Genomic DNA, 21514 nt, shown 5'->3' with positions numbered 1-21514 from the left:
AAGAAAACCCTAAAGCTTAAAGCACCTGGTATTCCCAGGCGGTCTCCCATCCAAGCACTAACCAGGCCAATACCTGCTAAGATTAAGAGATCGGGCATTGACTCTTTTTTTTTTTTTTTTTTTTTTTAAGATTATTATATAATTAGTAATAAATTTCCAATAATATTAGAGCACCTGGTATTCCGAGGCGGTCTCCCATCCAGACACTAAACAGGTCCATGACTGCTAAGATTCAAAGAATGGGCATTGACTCTTTTTTTTTTTCAAGATTATTATATAATTTGTGAAAAATTTACAAAAATCTTAAAGCAACTGGTATTACCAGGGGGTCTCCCATCCAATTACTAACCAGGCCCAAACCTGCTTAGCTTCCGAGCTCAGACATGATCTGGCATAGCCAGGGTGGTATGGCCATAAGCGAAGACTGCTGCAAAGAGAGAGCTATTTAAAGATCAGTCAATCTAATCGCCGGTACATTATATAAGTAGGAAAGAAAACCCTAAAGCTTAAAGCACCTGGTATTCCCAGGCGGTCTCCCATCCAAGCACTAACCAGGCCAATACCTGCTAAGATTAAGAGATCGGGCATTGACTTTTTTTTTTTTTTTTTTTTTAAAGATTATTATATAATTAGTAATAAATTTCCAATAATATTAGAGCACCTGGTTTTCCGAGGCGGTCTCCCATCCAAACACTAAACAGGTCGATAGCTGCTAAGATTCAAAGATTGGGCATTGACTCTTTTTGTTTCAAGATAATTATATAATTAGTACAAATTTCCAAAAATATTACAGCAACTGGTATTCCGAGGCGGTCTCCCATCCAAGCACTAAACAGGTCCATACCTCCTAAGGTTCAAAGATTGGGCATTTACTCTTTTTTTTTTTTTTTTTTTTTTTTTTTGCAAGATTATTATGTAATTAGTAAAAATTGCCAAAAATATTACAGCAACTGGTATTTCCCGGCCGTCTTCCATCCAAGTACTAACCAGGCAAAACCTGCTATTATTCAGAGATCGGGCATTGACTTTTTTTTTTTTTTCAAGATTATTATATAATTTGTGAAAAATTTCCAAAAATCTTAAAGCAACTGGTATTACCAGGGTGTCTCCCATCCAATTACTAACCAGGCCCATACCTGCTAAGATTCAGATATGGGGCATTGACTCCTTTCTTTTTTTCTTGCAAGATTATTATATAATTTGTGAAAAATTTCCAAAAATCTTAAAGCAACTGGTATTACCAGGGGGTCTGCCATCCAATTACTAACCAGGCCGAAACCTGCTTAGTTTCCGAGCTCAGACATGATCTGGCATAGCCAGGGTGGAATGGCCATAAGCGAAGACTGCTGCAAAGAGAGAGCTATTTAAAGATCAGCCAATCTAATCGCCGGTACATTATACAGGACCAAACCTGCTTAGCTTCCGAGAGCAGACGAGATCAGGCATAGCCAGGTTGTTACGGTCGCAAGCGAAGGATACTGCAAAGAGAAGACTATTTAAAGATCAGCCAATCAAATCGCCCATACATTATATAAGTAGGAATGAAAATCCAAAAGCTTACAGCACCTGGTATTCCGAGGCGGTCTCCCATCCAAGCACTAACCAGGCCAATACCTGCTAAGATTAAGAGATCGGGCATTGGCTCTTTTTTTTTAAGATTATTATATAATTAGTAATAAATTTCCAATAATATTAGAGTACCTGGTATTACCAGGGGGTCTCCCATCCAAACACTACACAGGTCAATGACTGCTAAGATTCAAAGAATGGGCATTCACTCTTTTTTTTTTCAAGATTATTATATAATTTGTGAAAAATTTACAAAAATATTAAAGCAACTGGTATTACCAGGGGGTCTCCCATCCAATTACTAACCAGGCCCAAACCTGCTTAGCTTCCGAGCTCAGACATGATCTGGCATAGCCAGGGTGGTATGGCCATAAGCGAAGACTGCTGCAAAGAGAGAGCTATTTAAAGATCAGTCAATCTAATCGCCGGTACATTATATAAGTAGGAAAGAAAACCCTAAAGCTTAAAGCACCTGGTATTCCCAGGCGGTCTCCCATCCAAGCACTAACCAGGCCAATACCTGCTAAGATTAAGAGATCAGGCATTGACTCTTTTTTTTTTTTTTTTTTTTTTTTTAAGATTATTATATAATTAGTAATAAATTTCCAATAATATTAGAGCACCTGGTATTCCGAGGCGGTCTCCCATCCAGACACTAAACAGGTCCATGACTGCTAAGATTCAAAGAATGGGCATTGACTCTTTTTTTTTTTCAAGATTATTATATAATTTGTGAAAAATTTACAAAAATCTTAAAGCAACTGGTATTACCAGGGGGTCTCCCATCCAATTACTAACCAGGCCCAAACCTGCTTAGCTTCCGAGCTCAGACATGATCTGGCATAGCCAGGGTGGTATGGCCATAAGCGAAGACTGCTGCAAAGAGAGAGCTATTTAAAGATCAGCCAATCTAATCGCCGGTACATTATATAAGTAGGAAAGAAAACCCTAAAGCTTAAAGCACCTGGTATTCCCAGGCGGTCTCCCATCCAAGCACTAACCAGGCCAATACCTGCTAAGATTAAGAGATCGGGCATTGACTCTTTTTTTTTTTTTTTTTTTTTTAAAGATTATTATATAATTAATAATAAATTTCCAATAATATTAGAGCACCTGGTTTTCCGAGGCGGTCTCCCATCCAAACACTAAACAGGTCGATAGCTGCTAAGATTCAAAGATTGGGCATTGACTCTTTTTGTTTCAAGATAATTATATAATTAGTACAAATTTCCAAAAATATTACAGCAACTGGTATTCCGAGGCGGTCTCCCATCCAAGCACTAAACAGGTCCATACCTCCTAAGATTCAAAGATTGGGCATTTACTCTTTTTTTTTTTTTTTTTTTCAAGATTATTATGTAATTAGTAAAAATTGCCAAAAATATTACAGCAACTGGTATTTCCCGGCCGTCTTCCATCCAAGTACTAACCAGGCAAAACCTGCTATTATTCAGAGATCGGGCATTGACTTTTTTTTTTTTTCAAGATTATTATATAATTTGTGAAAAATTTCCAAAAATCTTAAAGCAACTGGTATTACCAGGGTGTCTCCCATCCAATTACTAACCAGGCCCATACCTGCTAAGATTCAGATATGGGGCATTGACTCCTTTCTTTTTTTCTTGCAAGATTATTATATAATTTGTGAAAAATTTCCAAAAATCTTAAAGCAACTGGTATTACCAGGGGGTCTGCCATCCAATTACTAACCAGGCCGAAACCTGCTTAGTTTCCGAGCTCAGACATGATCTGGCATAGCCAGGGTGGAATGGCCATAAGCGAAGACTGCTGCAAAGAGAGAGCTATTTAAAGATCAGCCAATCTAATCGCCGGTACATTATACAGGACCAAACCTGCTTAGCTTCCGAGAGCAGACGAGATCAGGCATAGCCAGGTTGTTACGGTCGCAAGCGAAGGATACTGCAAAGAGAAGACTATTTAAAGATCAGCCAATCAAATCGCCCATACATTATATAAGTAGGAATGAAAATCCAAAAGCTTACAGCACCTGGTATTCCGAGGCGGTCTCCCATCCAAGCACTAACCAGGCCAATACCTGCTAAGATTAAGAGATCGGGCATTGGCTCTTTTTTTTTAAGATTATTATATAATTAGTAATAAATTTCCAATAATATTAGAGCACCTGGTATTACCAGGGGGTCTCCCATCCAAACACTACACAGGTCAATGACTGCTAAGATTCAAAGAATGGGCATTCACTCTTTTTTTTTTCAAGATTATTATATAATTTGTGAAAAATTTACAAAAATCTTAAAGCAACTGGTATTACCAGGGGGTCTCCCATCCAATTACTAACCAGGCCCAAACCTGCTTAGCTTCCGAGCTCAGACATGATCTGGCATAGCCAGGGTGGTATGGCCATAAGCGAAGACTGCTGCAAAGAGAGAGCTATTTAAAGATCAGTCAATCTAATCGCCGGTACATTATATAAGTAGGAAAGAAAACCCTAAAGCTTAAAGCACCTGTTATTCCCAGGCGGTCTCCCATCCAAGCACTAACCAGGCCAATACCTGCTAAGATTAAGAGATCGGGCATTGACTCTTTTTTTTTTTTTTTTTTTTTTTTAAGATTATTATATAATTAGTAATAAATTTCCAATAATATTAGAGCACCTGGTATTCCGAGGCGGTCTCCCATCCAGACACTAAACAGGTCCATGACTGCTAAGATTCAAAGAATGGGCATTGACTTTTTTTTTTCAAGATTATTATATAATTTGTGAAAAATTTACAAAAATCTTAGAGCAACTGGTATTACCAGGGGGTCTCCCATCCAATTACTAACCAGGCCCAAACCTGCTTAGCTTCCGAGCTCAGACATGATCTGGCATAGCCAGGGTGGTATGGCCATAAGCAAAGACTGCTGCAAAGAAAGAGCTATTTAAAGATCAGCCAGTCTAATCGCCGGTACATTATATAAGTAGGAAAGAAAACCCTAAAGCTTAAAGCACCTGGTATTCCCAGGCGGTCTCCCATCCAAGCACTAACCAGGCCAATACCTGCTAAGATTAAGAGATCGGGCATTGACTCTTTTTTTTTTTTTTTTTTTTTTTTTTTAAATATTATTATATAATTAGTAATGAATTTCCAATAATATTAGAGCACCTGGTTTTCCGAGGCGGTCTCCCATCCAAACACTAAACAGGTCCATAGCTGCTAAGATTCAAAGATTGGGCATTGACTCTTTTTGTTTCAAGATAATTATATAATTAGTACAAATTTCCAAAAATATTACAGCAACTGGTATTCCGAGGCGGTCTCCCATCCAAGCACTAAACAGGTCCATACCTTCTAAGATTCAAAGATTGGGCATTTACTCTTTTTTTTTTTTTTTTTGCAAGATTATTATATAATTTGTGAAAAATTTCCAAAAATCTTAAAGCAACTGGTATTACCAGGGTGTCTCCCATCCAATTACTAACCAGGCCCATACCTGCTAAGATTCAGATATGGGGCATTGACTCCTTTCTTTTTTTCTTGCAAGATTATTATATAATTTGTGAAAAATTTCCAAAAATCTTAAAGCAACTGGTATTACCAGGGGGTCTGCCATCCAATTACTAACCAGGCCGAAACCTGCTTAGTTTCCGAGCTCAGACATGATCTGGCATAGCCAGGGTGGAATGGCCATAAGCGAAGACTGCTGCAAAGAGAGAGCTATTTAAAGATCAGCCAATCTAATCGCCGGTACATTATACAGGACCAAACCTGCTTAGCTTCCGAGAGCAGACGAGATCAGGCATAGCCAGGTTGTTACGGTCGCAAGCGAAGGATACTGCAAAGAGAAGACTATTTAAAGATCAGCCAATCAAATCGCCCATACATTATATAAGTAGGAATGAAAATCCAAAAGCTTACAGCACCTGGTATTCCGAGGCGGTCTCCCATCCAAGCACTAACCAGGCCAATACCTGCTAAGATTAAGAGATCGGGCATTGGCTCTTTTTTTTTAAGATTATTATATAATTAGTAATAAATTTCCAATAATATTAGAGCACCTGGTATTACCAGGGGGTCTCCCATCCAAACACTACACAGGTCAATGACTGCTAAGATTCAAAGAATGGGCATTCACTCTTTTTTTTTTCAAGATTATTATATAATTTGTGAAAAATTTACAAAAATATTAAAGCAACTGGTATTACCAGGGGGTCTCCCATCCAATTACTAACCAGGCCCAAACCTGCTTAGCTTCCGAGCTCAGACATGATCTGGCATAGCCAGGGTGGTATGGCCATAAGCGAAGACTGCTGCAAAGAGAGAGCTATTTAAAGATCAGTCAATCTAATCGCCGGTACATTATATAAGTAGGAAAGAAAACCCTAAAGCTTAAAGCACCTGGTATTCCCAGGCGGTCTCCCATCCAAGCACTAACCAGGCCAATACCTGCTAAGATTAAGAGATCAGGCATTGACTCTTTTTTTTTTTTTTTTTTTTTTTTTAAGATTATTATATAATTAGTAATAAATTTCCAATAATATTAGAGCACCTGGTATTCCGAGGCGGTCTCCCATCCAGACACTAAACAGGTCCATGACTGCTAAGATTCAAAGAATGGGCATTGACTCTTTTTTTTTTTCAAGATTATTATATAATTTGTGAAAAATTTACAAAAATCTTAAAGCAACTGGTATTACCAGGGGGTCTCCCATCCAATTACTAACCAGGCCCAAACCTGCTTAGCTTCCGAGCTCAGACATGATCTGGCATAGCCAGGGTGGTATGGCCATAAGCGAAGACTGCTGCAAAGAGAGAGCTATTTAAAGATCAGTCAATCTAATCGCCGGTACATTATATAAGTAGGAAAGAAAACCCTAAAGCTTAAAGCACCTGGTATTCCCAGGCGGTCTCCCATCCAAGCACTAACCAGGCCAATACCTGCTAAGATTAAGAGATCGGGCATTGACTTTTTTTTTTTTTTTTTTTTTTAAAGATTATTATATAATTAGTAATAAATTTCCAATAATATTAGAGCACCTGGTTTTCCGAGGCGGTCTCCCATCCAAACACTAAACAGGTCGATAGCTGCTAAGATTCAAAGATTGGGCATTGACTCTTTTTGTTTCAAGATAATTATATAATTAGTACAAATTTCCAAAAATATTACAGCAACTAGTATTCCGAGGCGGTCTCCCATCCAAACACTAAACAGGTCCATACCTCCTAAGGTTCAAAGATTGGGCATTTACTCTTTTTTTTTTTTTTTTTTTTTTTTTTGCAAGATTATTATGTAATTAGTAAAAATTGCCAAAAATATTACAGCAACTGGTATTTCCCGGCCGTCTTCCATCCAAGTACTAACCAGGCAAAACCTGCTATTATTCAGAGATCGGGCATTGACTTTTTTTTTTTTTTCAAGATTATTATATAATTTGTGAAAAATTTCCAAAAATCTTAAAGCAACTGGTATTACCAGGGTGTCTCCCATCCAATTACTAACCAGGCCCATACCTGCTAAGATTCAGATATGGGGCATTGACTCCTTTCTTTTTTTCTTGCAAGATTATTATATAATTTGTGAAAAATTTCCAAAAATCTTAAAGCAACTGGTATTACCAGGGGGTCTGCCATCCAATTACTAACCAGGCCGAAACCTGCTTAGTTTCCGAGCTCAGACATGATCTGGCATAGCCAGGGTGGAATGGCCATAAGCGAAGACTGCTGCAAAGAGAGAGCTATTTAAAGATCAGCCAATCTAATCGCCGGTACATTATACAGGACCAAACCTGCTTAGCTTCCGAGAGCAGACGAGATCAGGCATAGCCAGGTTGTTACGGTCGCAAGCGAAGGATACTGCAAAGAGAAGACTATTTAAAGATCAGCCAATCAAATCGCCCATACATTATATAAGTAGGAATGAAAATCCAAAAGCTTACAGCACCTGGTATTCCGAGGCGGTCTCCCATCCAAGCACTAACCAGGCCAATACCTGCTAAGATTAAGAGATCGGGCATTGGCTCTTTTTTTTTAAGATTATTATATAATTAGTAATAAATTTCCAATAATATTAGAGTACCTGGTATTACCAGGGGGTCTCCCATCCAAACACTACACAGGTCAATGACTGCTAAGATTCAAAGAATGGGCATTCACTCTTTTTTTTTTCAAGATTATTATATAATTTGTGAAAAATTTACAAAAATATTAAAGCAACTGGTATTACCAGGGGGTCTCCCATCCAATTACTAACCAGGCCCAAACCTGCTTAGCTTCCGAGCTCAGACATGATCTGGCATAGCCAGGGTGGTATGGCCATAAGCGAAGACTGCTGCAAAGAGAGAGCTATTTAAAGATCAGTCAATCTAATCGCCGGTACATTATATAAGTAGGAAAGAAAACCCTAAAGCTTAAAGCACCTGGTATTCCCAGGCGGTCTCCCATCCAAGCACTAACCAGGCCAATACCTGCTAAGATTAAGAGATCAGGCATTGACTCTTTTTTTTTTTTTTTTTTTTTTTTTTAAGATTATTATATAATTAGTAATAAATTTCCAATAATATTAGAGCACCTGGTATTCCGAGGCGGTCTCCCATCCAGACACTAAACAGGTCCATGACTGCTAAGATTCAAAGAATGGGCATTGACTCTTTTTTTTTTTCAAGATTATTATATAATTTGTGAAAAATTTACAAAAATCTTAAAGCAACTGGTATTACCAGGGGGTCTCCCATCCAATTACTAACCAGGCCCAAACCTGCTTAGCTTCCGAGCTCAGACATGATCTGGCATAGCCAGGGTGGTATGGCCATAAGCGAAGACTGCTGCAAAGAGAGAGCTATTTAAAGATCAGCCAATCTAATCGCCGGTACATTATATAAGTAGGAAAGAAAACCCTAAAGCTTAAAGCACCTGGTATTCCCAGGCGGTCTCCCATCCAAGCACTAACCAGGCCAATACCTGCTAAGATTAAGAGATCGGGCATTGACTCTTTTTTTTTTTTTTTTTTTTTTAAAGATTATTATATAATTAATAATAAATTTCCAATAATATTAGAGCACCTGGTTTTCCGAGGCGGTCTCCCATCCAAACACTAAACAGGTCGATAGCTGCTAAGATTCAAAGATTGGGCATTGACTCTTTTTGTTTCAAGATAATTATATAATTAGTACAAATTTCCAAAAATATTACAGCAACTGGTATTCCGAGGCGGTCTCCCATCCAAGCACTAAACAGGTCCATACCTCCTAAGATTCAAAGATTGGGCATTTACTCTTTTTTTTTTTTTTTTTTCAAGATTATTATGTAATTAGTAAAAATTGCCAAAAATATTACAGCAACTGGTATTTCCCGGCCGTCTTCCATCCAAGTACTAACCAGGCAAAACATGCTATTATTCAGAGATCGGGCATTGACTTTTTTTTTTTTTCAAGATTATTATATAATTTGTGAAAAATTTCCAAAAATCTTAAAGCAACTGGTATTACCAGGGTGTCTCCCATCCAATTACTAACCAGGCCCATACCTGCTAAGATTCAGATATGGGGCATTGACTCCTTTCTTTTTTTCTTGCAAGATTATTATATAATTTGTGAAAAATTTCCAAAAATCTTAAAGCAACTGGTATTACCAGGGGGTCTGCCATCCAATTACTAACCAGGCCGAAACCTGCTTAGTTTCCGAGCTCAGACATGATCTGGCATAGCCAGGGTGGAATGGCCATAAGCGAAGACTGCTGCAAAGAGAGAGCTATTTAAAGATCAGCCAATCTAATCGCCGGTACATTATACAGGACCAAACCTGCTTAGCTTCCGAGAGCAGACGAGATCAGGCATAGCCAGGTTGTTACGGTCGCAAGCGAAGGATACTGCAAAGAGAAGACTATTTAAAGATCAGCCAATCAAATCGCCCATACATTATATAAGTAGGAATGAAAATCCAAAAGCTTACAGCACCTGGTATTCCGAGGCGGTCTCCCATCCAAGCACTAACCAGGCCAATACCTGCTAAGATTAAGAGATCGGGCATTGGCTCTTTTTTTTTAAGATTATTATATAATTAGTAATAAATTTCCAATAATATTAGAGCACCTGGTATTACCAGGGGGTCTCCCATCCAAACACTACACAGGTCAATGACTGCTAAGATTCAAAGAATGGGCATTCACTCTTTTTTTTTTCAAGATTATTATATAATTTGTGAAAAATTTACAAAAATCTTAAAGCAACTGGTATTACCAGGGGGTCTCCCATCCAATTACTAACCAGGCCCAAACCTGCTTAGCTTCCGAGCTCAGACATGATCTGGCATAGCCAGGGTGGTATGGCCATAAGCGAAGACTGCTGCAAAGAGAGAGCTATTTAAAGATCAGTCAATCTAATCGCCGGTACATTATATAAGTAGGAAAGAAAACCCTAAAGCTTAAAGCACCTGTTATTCCCAGGCGGTCTCCCATCCAAGCACTAACCAGGCCAATACCTGCTAAGATTAAGAGATCGGGCATTGACTCTTTTTTTTTTTTTTTTTTTTTTTAAGATTATTATATAATTAGTAATAAATTTCCAATAATATTAGAGCACCTGGTATTCCGAGGCGGTCTCCCATCCAGACACTAAACAGGTCCATGACTGCTAAGATTCAAAGAATGGGCATTGACTTTTTTTTTTCAAGATTATTATATAATTTGTGAAAAATTTACAAAAATCTTAGAGCAACTGGTATTACCAGGGGGTCTCCCATCCAATTACTAACCAGGCCCAAACCTGCTTAGCTTCCGAGCTCAGACATGATCTGGCATAGCCAGGGTGGTATGGCCATAAGCAAAGACTGCTGCAAAGAAAGAGCTATTTAAAGATCAGCCAATCTAATCGCCGGTACATTATATAAGTAGGAAAGAAAACCCTAAAGCTTAAAGCACCTGGTATTCCCAGGCGGTCTCCCATCCAAGCACTAACCAGGCCAATACCTGCTAAGATTAAGAGATCGGGCATTGACTCTTTTTTTTTTTTTTTTTTTTTTTTTTTAAATATTATTATATAATTAGTAATGAATTTCCAATAATATTAGAGCACCTGGTTTTCCGAGGCGGTCTCCCATCCAAACACTAAACAGGTCCATAGCTGCTAAGATTCAAAGATTGGGCATTGACTCTTTTTGTTTCAAGATAATTATATAATTAGTACAAATTTCCAAAAATATTACAGCAACTGGTATTCCGAGGCGGTCTCCCATCCAAGCACTAAACAGGTCCATACCTTCTAAGATTCAAAGATTGGGCATTTACTCTTTTTTTTTTTTTTTTTGCAAGATTATTATATAATTTGTGAAAAATTTCCAAAAATCTTAAAGCAACTGGTATTACCAGGGTGTCTCCCATCCAATTACTAACCAGGCCCATACCTGCTAAGATTCAGATATGGGGCATTGACTCCTTTCTTTTTTTCTTGCAAGATTATTATATAATTTGTGAAAAAATTCCAAAAATCTTAAAGCAACTGGTATTACCAGGGGGTCTCCCATCCAATTACTAACCAGGCCCAAACCTGCTTAGCTTCCGAGCTCAGACATGATCTGGCATAGCCAGGGTGGTATGGCCATAAGCGAAGACTGCTGCAAAGAGAGAGCTATTTAAAGATCAGTCAATCTAATCGCTGGTACATTATATAAGTAGGAAAGAAAACCCTAAAGCTTAAAGCACCTGTTATTCCCAGGCGGTCTCCCATCCAAGCACTAACCAGGCCAATACCTGCTAAGATTAAGAGATCGGGCATTGACTCTTTTTTTTTTTTTTTTTTTTTTTTAAGATTATTATATAATTAGTAATAAATTTCCAATAATATTAGAGCACCTGGTATTCCGAGGCGGTCTCCCATCCAGACACTAAACAGGTCCATGACTGCTAAGATTCAAAGAATGGGCATTGACTTTTTTTTTTCAAGATTATTATATAATTTGTGAAAAATTTACAAAAATCTTAGAGCAACTGGTATTACCAGGGGGTCTCCCATCCAATTACTAACCAGGCCCAAACCTGCTTAGCTTCCGAGCTCAGACATGATCTGGCATAGCCAGGGTGGTATGGCCATAAGCAAAGACTGCTGCAAAGAGAGAGCTATTTAAAGATCAGCCAATCTAATCGCCGGTACATTATATAAGTAGGAAAGAAAACCCTAAAGCTTAAAGCACCTGGTATTCCCAGGCGGTCTCCCATCCAAGCACTAACCAGGCCAATACCTGCTAAGATTAAGAGATCGGGCATTGACTCTTTTTTTTTTTTTTTTTTTTTTTTTTTTAAAGATTATTATATAATTAGTAATGAATTTCCAATAATATTAGAGCACCTGGTTTTCCGAGGCGGTCTCCCATCCAAACACTAAACAGGTCCATAGCTGCTAAGATTCAAAGATTGGGCATTGACTCTTTTTGTTTCAAGATAATTATATAATTAGTACAAATTTCCAAAAATATTACAGCAACTGGTATTCCGAGGCGGTCTCCCATCCAAGCACTAAACAGGTCCATACCTTCTAAGATTCAAAGATTGGGCATTTACTCTTTTTTTTTTTTTTTTGCAAGATTATTATATAATTTGTGAAAAATTTCCAAAAATCTTAAAGCAACTGGTATTACCAGGGTGTCTCCCATCCAATTACTAACCAGGCCCATACCTGCTAAGATTCAGATATGGGGCATTGACTCCTTTCTTTTTTTCTTGCAAGATTATTATATAATTTGTGAAAAATTTCCAAAAATCTTAAAGCAACTGGTATTACCAGGGGGTCTGCCATCCAATTACTAACCAGGCCGAAACCTGCTTAGTTTCCGAGCTCAGACATGATCTGGCATAGCCAGGGTGGAATGGCCATAAGCGAAGACTGCTGCAAAGAGAGAGCTATTTAAAGATCAGCCAATCTAATCGCCGGTACATTATACAGGACCAAACCTGCTTAGCTTCCGAGAGCAGACGAGATCAGGCATAGCCAGGTTGTTACGGTCGCAAGCGAAGGATACTGCAAAGAGAAGACTATTTAAAGATCAGCCAATCAAATCGCCCATACATTATATAAGTAGGAATGAAAATCCAAAAGCTTACAGCACCTGGTATTCCGAGGCGGTCTCCCATCCAAGCACTAACCAGGCCAATACCTGCTAAGATTAAGAGATCGGGCATTGGCTCTTTTTTTTTAAGATTATTATATAATTAGTAATAAATTTCCAATAATATTAGAGCACCTGGTATTACCAGGGGGTCTCCCATCCAAACACTACACAGGTCAATGACTGCTAAGATTCAAAGAATGGGCATTCACTCTTTTTTTTTCAAGATTATTATATAATTTGTGAAAAATTTACAAAAATCTTAAAGCAACTGGTATTACCAGGGGGTCTCCCATCCAATTACTAACCAGGCCCAAACCTGCTTAGCTTCCGAGCTCAGACATGATCTGGCATAGCCAGGGTGGTATGGCCATAAGCGAAGACTGCTGCAAAGAGAGAGCTATTTAAAGATCAGTCAATCTAATCGCCGGTACATTATATAAGTAGGAAAGAAAACCCTAAAGCTTAAAGCACCTGTTATTCCCAGGCGGTCTCCCATCCAAGCACTAACCAGGCCAATACCTGCTAAGATTAAGAGATCGGGCATTGACTCTTTTTTTTTTTTTTTTTTTTTTAAGATTATTATATAATTAGTAATAAATTTCCAATAATATTAGAGCACCTGGTATTCCGAGGCGGTCTCCCATCCAGACACTAAACAGGTCCATGACTGCTAAGATTCAAAGAATGGGCATTGACTTTTTTTTTTCAAGATTATTATATAATTTGTGAAAAATTTACAAAAATCTTAGAGCAACTGGTATTACCAGGGGGTCTCCCATCCAATTACTAACCAGGCCCAAACCTGCTTAGCTTCCGAGCTCAGACATGATCTGGCATAGCCAGGGTGGTATGGCCATAAGCAAAGACTGCTGCAAAGAAAGAGCTATTTAAAGATCAGCCAATCTAATCGCCGGTACATTATATAAGTAGGAAAGAAAACCCTAAAGCTTAAAGCACCTGGTATTCCCAGGCGGTCTCCCATCCAAGCACTAACCAGGCTAATACCTGCTAAGATTAAGAGATCGGGCATTGACTCTTTTTTTTTTTTTTTTTTTTTTTTTTTAAATATTATTATATAATTAGTAATGAATTTCCAATAATATTAGAGCACCTGGTTTTCCGAGGCGGTCTCCCATCCAAACACTAAACAGGTCCATAGCTGCTAAGATTCAAAGATTGGGCATTGACTCTTTTTGTTTCAAGATAATTATATAATTAGTACAAATTTCCAAAAATATTACAGCAACTGGTATTCCGAGGCGGTCTCCCATCCAAGCACTAAACAGGTCCATACCTTCTAAGATTCAAAGATTGGGCATTTACTCTTTTTTTTTTTTTTTTTGCAAGATTATTATATAATTTGTGAAAAATTTCCAAAAATCTTAAAGCAACTGGTATTACCAGGGTGTCTCCCATCCAATTACTAACCAGGCCCATACCTGCTAAGATTCAGATATGGGGCATTGACTCCTTTCTTTTTTTCTTGCAAGATTATTATATAATTTGTGAAAAATTTCCAAAAATCTTAAAGCAACTGGTATTACCAGGGGGTCTGCCATCCAATTACTAACCAGGCCGAAACCTGCTTAGTTTCCGAGCTCAGACATGATCTGGCATAGCCAGGGTGGAATGGCCATAAGCGAAGACTGCTGCAAAGAGAGAGCTATTTAAAGATCAGCCAATCTAATCGCCGGTACATTATACAGGACCAAACCTGCTTAGCTTCCGAGAGCAGACGAGATCAGGCATAGCCAGGTTGTTACGGTCGCAAGCGAAGGATACTGCAAAGAGAAGACTATTTAAAGATCAGCCAATCAAATCGCCCATACATTATATAAGTAGGAATGAAAATCCAAAAGCTTACAGCACCTGGTATTCCGAGGCGGTCTCCCATCCAAGCACTAACCAGGCCAATACCTGCTAAGATTAAGAGATCGGGCATTGGCTCTTTTTTTTTAAGATTATTATATAATTAGTAATAAATTTCCAATAATATTAGAGCACCTGGTATTACCAGGGGGTCTCCCATCCAAACACTACACAGGTCAATGACTGCTAAGATTCAAAGAATGGGCATTCACTCTTTTTTTTTCAAGATTATTATATAATTTGTGAAAAATTTACAAAAATCTTAAAGCAACTGGTATTACCAGGGGGTCTCCCATCCAATTACTAACCAGGCCCAAACCTGCTTAGCTTCCGAGCTCAGACATGATCTGGCATAGCCAGGGTGGTATGGCCATAAGCGAAGACTGCTGCAAAGAGAGAGCTATTTAAAGATCAGTCAATCTAATCGCCGGTACATTATATAAGTAGGAAAGAAAACCCTAAAGCTTAAAGCACCTGTTATTCCCAGGCGGTCTCCCATCCAAGCACTAACCAGGCCAATACCTGCTAAGATTAAGAGATCGGGCATTGACTCTTTTTTTTTTTTTTTTTTTTTTAAGATTATTATATAATTAGTAATAAATTTCCAATAATATTAGAGCACCTGGTATTCCGAGGCGGTCTCCCATCCAGACACTAAACAGGTCCATGACTGCTAAGATTCAAAGAATGGGCATTGACTTTTTTTTTTCAAGATTATTATATAATTTGTGAAAAATTTACAAAAATCTTAGAGCAACTGGTATTACCAGGGGGTCTCCCATCCAATTACTAACCAGGCCCAAACCTGCTTAGCTTCCGAGCTCAGACATGATCTGGCATAGCCAGGGTGGTATGGCCATAAGCAAAGACTGCTGCAAAGAAAGAGCTATTTAAAGATCAGCCAATCTAATCGCCGGTACATTATATAAGTAGGAAAGAAAACCCTAAAGCTTAAAGCACCTGGTATTCCCAGGCGGTCTCCCATCCAAGCACTAACCAGGCCAATACCTGCTAAGATTAAGAGATCGGGCATTGACTCTTTTTTTTTTTTTTTTTTTTTTTTTTAAATATTATTATATAATTAGTAATGAATTTCCAATAATATTAGAGCACCTGGTTTTCCGAGGCGGTCTCCCATCCAAACACTAAACAGGTCCATAGCTGCTAAGATTCAAAGATTGGGCATTGACTCTTTTTGTTTCAAGATAATTATATAATTAGTACAAATTTCCAAAAATATTACAGCAACTGGTATTCCGAGGCGGTCTCCCATCCAAGCACTAAACAGGTCCATACCTTCTAAGATTCAAAGATTGGGCATTTACTCTTTTTTTTTTTTTTTTTGCAAGATTATTATATAATTTGTGAAAAATTTCCAAAAATCTTAAAGCAACTGGTATTACCAGGGTGTCTCCCATCCAATTACTAACCAGGCCCATACCTGCTAAGATTCAGATATGGGGCATTGACTCCTTTCTTTTTTTCTTGCAAGATTATTATATAATTTCTGAAAAAATTCCAAAAATCTTAAAGCAACTGGTATTACCAGGGGGTCTCCCATCCAATTACTAACCAGGCCCAAACCTGCTTAGCTTCCGAGCTCAGACATGATCTGGCATAGCCAGGGTGGAATGGCCATAAGCGAAGACTGCTGCAAAGAGAGAGCTATTTAAAGATCAGCCAATCTAATCGCCGGTACATTATACAGGACCAAACCTGCTTAGCTTCCGAGAGCAGACGAGATCAGGCATAGCCAGGTTGTTACGGTCGCAAGCGAAGGATACTGCAAAGAGAAGACTATTTAAAGATCAGCCAATCAAATCGCCCATACATTATATAAGTAGGAATGAAAATCCAAAAGCTTACAGCACCTGGTATTCCGAGGCGGTCTCCCATCCAAGCACTAACCAGGCCAATACCTGCTAAGATTAAGAGATCGGGCATTGGCTCTTTTTTTTAAGATTATTATATAATTAGTAATAAATTTCCAATAATATTAGAGCACCTGGTATTACCAGGGGGTCTCCCATCCAAACACTACACAGGTCAATGACTGCTAAGATTCAAAGAATGGGCATTCACTCTTTTTTTTTTCAAGATTATTATATAATTTGTGAAAAATTTACAAAAATCTTAAAGCAACTGGTATTACCAGGGGGTCTCCCATCCAATTACTAACCAGGCCCAAACGTGCTTAGCTTCCGAGCTCAGACATGATCTGGCATAGCCAGGGTGGTATGGCCATAAGCGAAGACTGCTGCAAAGAGAGAGCTATTTAAAGATCAGTCAATCTAATCGCCGGTACATTATATAAGTAGGAAAGAAAACCCTAAAGCTTAAAGCACCTGTTATTCCCAGGCGGTCTCCCATCCAAGCACTAACCAGGCCAATACCTGCTAAGATTAAGAGATCGGGCATTGACTCTTTTTTTTTTTTTTTTTTTTTTAAGATTATTATATAATTAGTAATAAATTTCCAATAATATTAGAGCACCTGGTATTCCGAGGCGGTCTCCCATCCAGACACTAAACAGGTCCATGACTGCTAAGATTCAAAGAATGGGCATTGACTTTTTTTTTTCAAGATTATTATATAATTTGTGAAAAATTTACAAAAATCTTAGAGCAACTGGTATTACCAGGGGGTCTCCCATCCAATTACTAACCAGGCCCAAACCTGCTTAGCTTCCGAGCTCAGACATGATCTGGCATAGCCAGGGTGGTATGGCCATAAGCAAAGACTGCTGCAAAGACAGAGCTATTTAAAGATCAGCCAATCTAATCGCCGGTACATTATATAAGTAGGAAAGAAAACCCTAAAGCTTAAAGCACCTGGTATTCCCAGGCGGTCTCCCATCCAAGCACTAACCAGGCTAATACCTGCTAAGATTAAGAGATCGGGCATTGACTCTTTTTTTTTTTTTTTTTTTTTTTTTTTAAATATTATTATATAATTAGTAATGAATTTCCAATAATATTAGAGCACCTGGTTTTCCGAGGCGGTCTCCCATCCAAACACTAAACAGGTCCATAGCTGCTAAGATTCAAAGATTGGGCATTGACTCTTTTTGTTTCAAGATAATTATATAATTAGTACAAATTTCCAAAAATATTACAGCAACTGGTATTCCGAGGCGGTCTCCCATCCAAGCACTAAACAGGTCCATACCTTCTAAGATTCAAAGATTGGGCATTTACTCTTTTTTTTTTTTTTTTTGCAAGATTATTATATAATTTGTGAAAAATTTCCAAAAATCTTAAAGCAACTGGTATTACCAGGGTGTCTCCCATCCAATTACTAACCAGGCCCATACCTGCTAAGATTCAGATATGGGGCATTGACTCCTTTCTTTTTTTCTTGCAAGATTATTATATAATTTGTGAAAAATTTCCAAAAATCTTAAAGCAACTGGTATTACCAGGGGGTCTGCCATCCAATTACTAACCAGGCCGAAACCTGCTTAGTTTCCGAGCTCAGACATGATCTGGCATAGCCAGGGTGGAATGGCCATAAGCGAAGACTGCTGCAAAGAGAGAGCTATTTAAAGATCAGCCAATCTAATCGCCGGTACATTATACAGGACCAAACCTGCTTAGCTTCCGAGAGCAGACGAGATCAGGCATAGCCAGGTTGTTACGGTCGCAAGCGAAGGATACTGCAAAGAGAAGACTATTTAAAGATCAGCCAATCAAATCGCCCATACATTATATAAGTAGGAATGAAAATCCAAAAGCTTACAGCACCTGGTATTCCGAGGCGGTCTCCCATCCAAGCACTAACCAGGCCAATACCTGCTAAGATTAAGAGATCGGGCATTGGCTCTTTTTTTTTAAGATTATTATATAATTAGTAATAAATTTCCAATAATATTAGAGCACCTGGTATTACCAGGGGGTCTCCCATCCAAACACTACACAGGTCAATGACTGCTAAGATTCAAAGAATGGGCATTCACTCTTTTTTTTTCAAGATTATTATATAATTTGTGAAAAATTTACAAAAATCTTAAAGCAACTGGTATTACCAGGGGGTCTCCCATCCAATTACTAACCAGGCCCAAACCTGCTTAGCTTCCGAGCTCAGACATGATCTGGCATAGCCAGGGTGGTATGGCCATAAGCGAAGACTGCTGCAAAGAGAGAGCTATTTAAAGATCAGTCAATCTAATCGCCGGTACATTATATAAGTAGGAAAGAAAACCCTAAAGCTTAAAGCACCTGTTATTCCCAGGCGGTCTCCCATCCAAGCACTAACCAGGCCAATACCTGCTAAGATTAAGAGATCGGGCATTGACTCTTTTTTTTTTTTTTTTTTTTTTAAGATTATTATATAATTAGTAATAAATTTCCAATAATATTAGAGCACCTGGTATTCCGAGGCGGTCTCCCATCCAGACACTAAACAGGTCCATGACTGCTAAGATTCAAAGAATGGGCATTGACTTTTTTTTTTCAAGATTATTATATAATTTGTGAAAAATTTACAAAAATCTTAGAGCAACTGGTATTACCAGGGGGTCTCCCATCCAATTACTAACCAGGCCCAAACCTGCTTAGCTTCCGAGCTCAGACATGATCTGGCATAGCCAGGGTGGTATGGCCATAAGCAAAGACTGCTGCAAAGAAAGAGCTATTTAAAGATCAGCCAATCTAATCGCCGGTACATTATATAAGTAGGAAAGAAAACCCTAAAGCTTAAAGCACCTGGTATTCCCAGGCGGTCTCCCATCCAAGCACTAACCAGGCCAATACCTGCTAAGATTAAGAGATCGGGCATTGACTCTTTTTTTTTTTTTTTTTTTTTTTTTTAAATATTATTATATAATTAGTAATGAATTTCCAATAATATTAGAGCACCTGGTTTTCCGAGGCGGTCTCCCATCCAAACACTAAACAGGTCCATAGCTGCTAAGATTCAAAGATTGGGCATTGACTCTTTTTGTTTCAAGATAATTATATAATTAGTACAAATTTCCAAAAATATTACAGCAACTGGTATTCCGAGGCGGTCTCCCATCCAAGCACTAAACAGGTCCATACCTTCTAAGATTCAAAGATTGGGCATTTACTCTTTTTTTTTTTTTTTTTGCAAGATTATTATATAATTTGTGAAAAATTTCCAAAAATCTTAAAGCAACTGGTATTACCAGGGTGTCTCCCATCCAATTACTAACCAGGCCCATACCTGCTAAGATTCAGATATGGGGCATTGACTCCTTTCTTTTTTTCTTGCAAGATTATTATATAATTTGTGAAAAAATTCCAAAAATCTTAAAGCAACTGGTATTACCAGGGGGTCTCCCATCCAATTACTAACCAGGCCCAAACCTGCTTAGCTTCCGAGCTCAGACATGATCTGGCATAGCCAGGGTGGAATGGCCATAAGCGAAGACTGCTGCAAAGAGAGAGCTATTTAAAGATCAGCCAATCTAATCGCCGGTACATTATACAGGACCAAACCTGCTTAGCTTCCGAGAGCAGACGAGATCAGGCATAGCCAGGTTGTTACGGTCGCAAGCGAAGGATACTGCAAAGAGAAGACTATTTAAAGATCAGCCAATCAAATCGCCCATACATTATATAAGTAGGAATGAAAATCCAAAAGCTTACAGCACCTGGTATTCCGAGGCGGTCTCCCATCCAAGCACTAACCAGGCCAATACCTGCTAAGATTAAGAGATCGGGCATTGGCTCTTTTTTTTAAGATTATTATATAATTAGTAATAAATTTCCAATAATATTAGAGCACCTGGTATTACCAGGGGGTCTCCCATCCAAACACTACACAGGTCAATGACTGCTAAGATTCAAAGAATGGGCATTCACTCTTTTTTTTTTCAAGATTATTATATAATTTGTGAAAAATTTACAAAAATCTTAAAGCAACTGGTATTACCAGGGGGTCTCCCATCCAATTACTAACCAGGCCCAAACGTGCTTAGCTTCCGAGCTCAGACATGATCTGGCATAGCCAGGGTGGTATGGCCATAAGCGAAGACTGCTGCAAAGAGAGAGCTATTTAAAGATCAGTCAATCTAATCGCCGGTACATTATATAAGTAGGAAAGAAAACCCTAAAGCTTAAAGCACCTGGTATTCCCAGGCGGTCTCCCATCCAAGCACTAACCAGGCCAATACCTGCTAAGATTAAGAGATCGGGCATTGACTCTTTTTTTTTTTTTTTTTTTTTTAAGATTATTATATAATTAGTAATAAATTTCCAATAATATTAGAGCACCTGGTATTCCGAGGCGGTCTCCCATCCAGACACTAAACAGGTCCATGACTGCTAAGATTCAAAGAATGGGCATTGACTCTTTTTTTTTTTCAAGATTATTATATAATTTGTGAAAAATTTACAAAAATCTTAAAGCAACTGGTATTACCAGGGGGTCTCCCATCCAATTACTAACCAGGCCCAAACCTGCTTAGCTTCCGAGCTCAGACATGATCTGGCATAGCCAGGGTGGTATGGCCATAAGCGAAGACTGCTGCAAAGAGAGAGCTATTTAAAGATCAGTCAATCTAATCGCCGGTACATTATATAAGTAGGAAAGAAAACCCTAAAGCTTAAAGCACCTGGTATTCCCAGGCGGTCTCCCATCCAAGCACTAACCAGGCCAATACCTGCTAAGATTAAGAGATCGGGCATTGACTCTTTTTTTTTTTTTTTTTTTTTTTTTTTTAAAGATTATTATATAATTAGTAATGAATTTCCAATAATATTAGAGCACCTGGTTTTCCGAGGCGGTCTCCCATCCAAACACTAAACAGGTCCATAGCTGCTAAGATTCAAAGATTGGGCATTGACTCTTTTTGTTTCAAGATAATTATATAATTAGTACAAATTTCCAAAAATATTACAGCAACTGGTATTCCGAGGCGGTCTCCCATCCAAGCACTAAACAGGTCCATACCTTCTAAGATTCAAAGATTGGGCATTTACTCTTTTTTTTTTTTTTTTTGCAAGATTATTATATAATTTGTGAAAAATTTCCAAAAATCTTAAAGCAACTGGTAT

General features: G+C 38.4%; 25 pseudogenes; all 25 read right to left on the bottom strand.

Moving 5' to 3' along the window:
• Positions 1–300: 300 nt before the first annotated feature.
• LOC127957992 (uncharacterized) lies at positions 301–419 on the bottom strand (annotated as a pseudogene).
• A 1407-nt stretch (positions 420–1826) lies between these two features.
• Positions 1827–1945, bottom strand: LOC127961529 (uncharacterized; annotated as a pseudogene).
• Positions 1946–2318: 373 nt separating this feature from the next.
• On the bottom strand, positions 2319–2437 carry LOC127957988 (uncharacterized; annotated as a pseudogene).
• Positions 2438–3837: 1400 nt separating this feature from the next.
• Positions 3838–3956, bottom strand: LOC127957982 (uncharacterized; annotated as a pseudogene).
• Positions 3957–4325: 369 nt separating this feature from the next.
• On the bottom strand, positions 4326–4444 carry LOC127959881 (uncharacterized; annotated as a pseudogene).
• Positions 4445–5712: 1268 nt separating this feature from the next.
• LOC127961528 (uncharacterized) lies at positions 5713–5831 on the bottom strand (annotated as a pseudogene).
• A 373-nt stretch (positions 5832–6204) lies between these two features.
• On the bottom strand, positions 6205–6323 carry LOC127957978 (uncharacterized; annotated as a pseudogene).
• A 1407-nt stretch (positions 6324–7730) lies between these two features.
• On the bottom strand, positions 7731–7849 carry LOC127961522 (uncharacterized; annotated as a pseudogene).
• Positions 7850–8223: 374 nt separating this feature from the next.
• LOC127957974 (uncharacterized) lies at positions 8224–8342 on the bottom strand (annotated as a pseudogene).
• Positions 8343–9741: 1399 nt separating this feature from the next.
• On the bottom strand, positions 9742–9860 carry LOC127957969 (uncharacterized; annotated as a pseudogene).
• Positions 9861–10228: 368 nt separating this feature from the next.
• On the bottom strand, positions 10229–10347 carry LOC127959875 (uncharacterized; annotated as a pseudogene).
• Positions 10348–11008: 661 nt separating this feature from the next.
• LOC127957966 (uncharacterized) lies at positions 11009–11127 on the bottom strand (annotated as a pseudogene).
• A 369-nt stretch (positions 11128–11496) lies between these two features.
• Positions 11497–11615, bottom strand: LOC127959865 (uncharacterized; annotated as a pseudogene).
• A 1267-nt stretch (positions 11616–12882) lies between these two features.
• Positions 12883–13001, bottom strand: LOC127957963 (uncharacterized; annotated as a pseudogene).
• A 367-nt stretch (positions 13002–13368) lies between these two features.
• Positions 13369–13487, bottom strand: LOC127959859 (uncharacterized; annotated as a pseudogene).
• Positions 13488–14754: 1267 nt separating this feature from the next.
• On the bottom strand, positions 14755–14873 carry LOC127957959 (uncharacterized; annotated as a pseudogene).
• A 367-nt stretch (positions 14874–15240) lies between these two features.
• LOC127959854 (uncharacterized) lies at positions 15241–15359 on the bottom strand (annotated as a pseudogene).
• Positions 15360–16019: 660 nt separating this feature from the next.
• On the bottom strand, positions 16020–16138 carry LOC127961623 (uncharacterized; annotated as a pseudogene).
• Positions 16139–16625: 487 nt separating this feature from the next.
• On the bottom strand, positions 16626–16744 carry LOC127962718 (uncharacterized; annotated as a pseudogene).
• A 367-nt stretch (positions 16745–17111) lies between these two features.
• Positions 17112–17230, bottom strand: LOC127959849 (uncharacterized; annotated as a pseudogene).
• Positions 17231–18497: 1267 nt separating this feature from the next.
• LOC127957957 (uncharacterized) lies at positions 18498–18616 on the bottom strand (annotated as a pseudogene).
• Positions 18617–18983: 367 nt separating this feature from the next.
• On the bottom strand, positions 18984–19102 carry LOC127959845 (uncharacterized; annotated as a pseudogene).
• A 660-nt stretch (positions 19103–19762) lies between these two features.
• Positions 19763–19881, bottom strand: LOC127961615 (uncharacterized; annotated as a pseudogene).
• Positions 19882–20368: 487 nt separating this feature from the next.
• Positions 20369–20487, bottom strand: LOC127962715 (uncharacterized; annotated as a pseudogene).
• Positions 20488–20857: 370 nt separating this feature from the next.
• On the bottom strand, positions 20858–20976 carry LOC127957950 (uncharacterized; annotated as a pseudogene).
• Positions 20977–21514: the final 538 nt, after the last annotated feature.

This window comes from Carassius gibelio, chromosome A3 (assembly GCF_023724105.1).
Source record: "Carassius gibelio isolate Cgi1373 ecotype wild population from Czech Republic chromosome A3, carGib1.2-hapl.c, whole genome shotgun sequence".
Lineage (NCBI taxonomy): Eukaryota > Metazoa > Chordata > Actinopteri > Cypriniformes > Cyprinidae > Carassius > Carassius gibelio.
Note: the sequence above shows the minus strand (reverse complement) of the source record. Positions and strands in the feature narration are given on the sequence as shown.